General features: G+C 40.7%; 1 protein-coding gene across 1 annotated transcript in view; it reads left to right on the forward strand.

Moving 5' to 3' along the window:
- The window catches only part of nrg2b (neuregulin 2b), a gene marked incomplete at its 3' end in the record, with an annotated part of 51151 nt that overhangs the window by 1927 nt on the left and 44977 nt on the right, over positions 1–4247 (forward strand).

Raw genomic sequence — 4247 nt, forward strand, 5'->3', positions numbered from 1 at the left:
TGTGTGTGTGTGTGTCAGAGAGATAGCTAAGCAGAGCATCTAATGGAAATCAGGGACAGCAACCTTTCCTTGAGGTAGCCTCCTTTCCTAACTTTGTATAGTTGCCTACAGCTCATATTTTATGTCAAATCTGTTGCTGTTTTATATCAGAAATTATGAAACAAATCCTGTCAGTGCCGGCGTTGACTGCAGTGAAGGTCTGTCGGTGGTGGTAACACTAAAAATCTCTCAACTTGTTGCAAGTTCCCACCATGGATATCTTAAATTGTGGTGGTTTTCTTTCTACAACAGAAACTCCCGTAGCATTTCCTGGTTTTTGAATGAGAAATTTCATTGAGAAGTGTCTAAAAGTGTGTGCAGCAGCTGGACAAGTCCGTAGAGAAACTCTGTTCAACTTACTGTCACCAGAACGGCTTTTATAAACGCACAATCTGAACATGACACAAGAAGACCTGGGACTGTAGTCTTAAAATGAGGGTTGTGCACTTTTGTTCTTTTCTTTCTCACATTTCCCACCTTCATTTCTCTCCGACAGGGAGAAAAAAAGACTTGAAATGACCTCTTTTCCTACCAAAGAAGAAGAATCAGCTCAGATAACACACGAACGAGCTCTTACGCGGTGTGATTTATGTATATTGTATATTATTCAATTTACTAAAAGCCGGCAGGTCTCTTGTGTTTAACTCGATTACTTTAAAGAACACCGACTTTTTGGCAAATTGTCTCTATGATCCACTCCATCTGTGTTTCCAGTATTTTAACTTAAACTGCTTTTAAGATAATGCAACTACAACTGGTGCCATCTACTACAGTGTGAAAGCATCTTCTTGTCCTGTGGTAAACCCGAGTGTAGACAGACAGGAAGTGCCAATATCCCCTGCTGCACAAAAGAGAGAGGAATAAGATGTTAACTGTGCAAGTGTCACACATTTCTCCAATACAAGCTTTAGGAGCGCCAACGTAAAACATCATCTTTGCTATGTGAGTGCGAGGAAAAAAAACAACCTATGAAACAATGTGATCACACGAAGACTAATTTTACAAGTTCTTCAAATGCATCATTTCCATGCAAAGCACCAGGGTTTATAAGGTGTTAAATCCTAATAGGAACTCAGATGTCTTAACAAAGGGTTCATCCAGCATTCGAGCTAACAGCGTGATGTTCTATTTTTACCTCCGTGACATGCTAAAATTATCAAATCATTTATTTATGACAGTGCTGTTGCAATCAGGCTTCAGTCTAAAACACATTTTCCAGGCAGGGATAAGCTCAGGAGAGGAGATACCCACTTATGAGCTGATTCACACTGCGTGCACACACACACATGCACACACACACAAAGCCAGAGATACAAAGCACAACCTAATTAGACACTGCAGAGTGTGTGGTAACGCTATAGATGCGCTGTGGTAACCAGTAGCTTCTGAATGTCCACAGCGTCATGAGAGCACTAATGTTTGTTACTATTGACATGACTGACCGGGTTCATCTGCTAAAACCAATCACAGAAGTGTAAAATTCACGCCCAAGAAATATTATTGAGGTTAAAGGAAGACTCAAACCAAAGGTGTGTCATTTCTTTTAATAATTATTTAAACCTAGCAGCCTTTAATGCTTCATGAAAATGTTTGTAGTCCATTTATTTAGACAATTCTGCTGTGGTGAAGTAGATGGAGATCTAGTTTAACAGCAGGAAGCCGATATTCAAACATTATAACTCTCATTGCAGTATAAATGCAGCTTCATGTGTCTACTTGTGTGCTTAGTGCATCTAAAACACAAACTTTCAGTATTACAATATAACCCACTCTGCAAAATGCCTACATTGGCCAGGAACCCCCCTCCAGTTGTAGCTCAGTCTCATGCTACACTGACACTTTTCACTGGGTGGGTGCAGTGATGTCAGGGTAGCCGGGGAATGAGCTACGGCCGATCAGAAGTCCTGGCCAGCAATCAGCCTGGAGATGTGCGATAGAGGATGCTGTAGAGGAGTTTAATTTGAGACAGAAGTAACTGCAGTTTAGGGTGGGTTGGGGTAAGGGGCGTGTCTGCAGACACACACCCTGAGCTTAACCAATCCCAAACCTAAAGTCTAAACACAGCCAGCCAATCACAGGCAGACTGTTGGAACACCCACTTCTTCACACACCCCTACCAATTTATCTCAACACACTTATATTATAGTGGTGCTTTTGGCCACAGTTACCAATATCTGTTTCATTTACTCAGTGTTATTTGTTTGTTGTTTGGGTTGTACTGAGCATAAGTTCATAGCTGAGACTAACAGAGATTTTTTAAATAGTACCACTGAACAAAATGGACCTGTATCTGGAAAGAGCCGATGGTATACACAAATATGGATCTCTATACAGATCTGTAGATTATATCATATCAAAATAAAATGTATTTGTAATCTTCTGCATCCTGTCTGTATCTTTGACAAATACAAACCAATCACCACCTTGGATAGTCCCGTATTTTTGCAGACTAAGTAGAGGTACACTTGTCCCCTCTCACCCACTTTGATAGTCCAGAAAAAAGGAGTGTTTTGTATAAAATGCTGGGATTTGAATGTGGAGAGATAGAAGAGATAGAAGCTCTACATGTCCTTAGTGAACAAGCACGCTGCAGATGTTGTGTGCAGGGTGGCGCAATTAGTTACGAGGGATACAGCCTAACAAACCTGTCAGACTTCTGTTCAGCCATGACGATACTCTGCTCTACTGTACGGCTGTGTATACAATATGTACCACAATGCAGGAGCTACGATTCAATGATTTAAAAAAAAAAATTGTCATAAGGAACACACCACCATACAGTATGCAAAAAAAGAAAAGTTTCCTTTTTTATGCAACCAGAACAGCGGGATCTTTGTATTTATCACAGTTCCTATAACATCCAACATCATAGCCCTCAGTTTATGTTCACAACTCTGCTATCTTGCGGTCGGGGGTTTAAACACAAAAATATATGTTTCTGAGAATCAATACAATATCAGAAAAATAAATATTAAGATACTTGTGTATCTTTTTTGTCTTACACTCCTACTCTGCTCTCTGACGTGTATATCAAAACCTTAAATATGAGGGAGCATTCACTACAGCAACACCACAGTGCCAAACATAAAGAGGGATAATACATTACAGTAGCCCACAATACATCCTTACAGTTTTACTGACATGTTTCCTTTTGTCAGTTTTATGTAATTGCAAAAGTTTCAGCAAGCAATCGTATAAAACAGTAAAACAACAGAGGAGTAGCCACTATAGCTACGTTGTTTAGCTCGCTTGCTATGTTTCAGGATTACGAGCACCTGTTGGACTGACTTTAGGATTTAAAGACCCGTTCGTTATATTTCTGGGCTACATAAATATGAATGAGCCACATGTGTTGGCTTTGTTAACTTTAACACAGACAATGACGTAAATACTGAGCTAATATCTGTTTAAAACAACCGGTTATTATGTTTCTGTCTCGAGGTTTAATTCAGACTTTCTGCCAATGAATGTTGACATTTGCAGCGAGCTACGGGTGTGCAAAGTTAGAGGCACAGACCCCTCGCTGTGAGGGAAGTTATGAGACAGTAAATCTTTTTTGCACTATAAAAGATAGCGGAGCCATCTTCCAAAAGCCGAACCGGCGTTGATTAAATGGCGAGAGCAGTCAGGTTTCTCTCTTATTGTTTATGTTATTGACTGTGCTGTAGCTAATCCAATAACCTCTCGCCTTTCTACCCCTCCACCTGACGACCCACACCTCTGACCAAGACACAGAATCCAGCTTGATGAGGCAAAATTGCAGATCAAACTCTTCTTTCTGTTGGTGTTGCAGGCAGTTCAGCAGAGTACACACTTTTCTTTAAGCAGAATTCAAGGCTACGGGAGTAATCGATAGGGAATCTCTTTGATCCGTCCTGGACAACTGAAACCACATGTATGTCTCCACTGAGCTCGACTGGCCTTCACTGCCTTTCCCTCCCTACTCTCTCATTGCTTTACTCAGCGAAAAATAACTAAGGCGTGTGGACGGCTCACACTCCCATCTTAAAAAGTACAAAACCAATCCTATCTTACATCTCAGGCAGTCTAAATCGTAATGTAGGTCTTCTCTGATCATCGCTGTTGGCATGTCTTTTGAGATTCATTGACAGTTTATTCCTAAAATAGCTTTATCTGATGCCCAAACATGCTCCTGTCACTGATGCTGTATCTAGTGCTGCATACCTCAACTCTCTCTCTCTCTCTCT

Source organism: Morone saxatilis, unplaced genomic scaffold (assembly GCF_004916995.1).
Source record: "Morone saxatilis isolate NCDOM2014 unplaced genomic scaffold, NCSU_SB_2.0 Contig22, whole genome shotgun sequence".
Taxonomy (NCBI): domain Eukaryota; kingdom Metazoa; phylum Chordata; class Actinopteri; family Moronidae; genus Morone; species Morone saxatilis.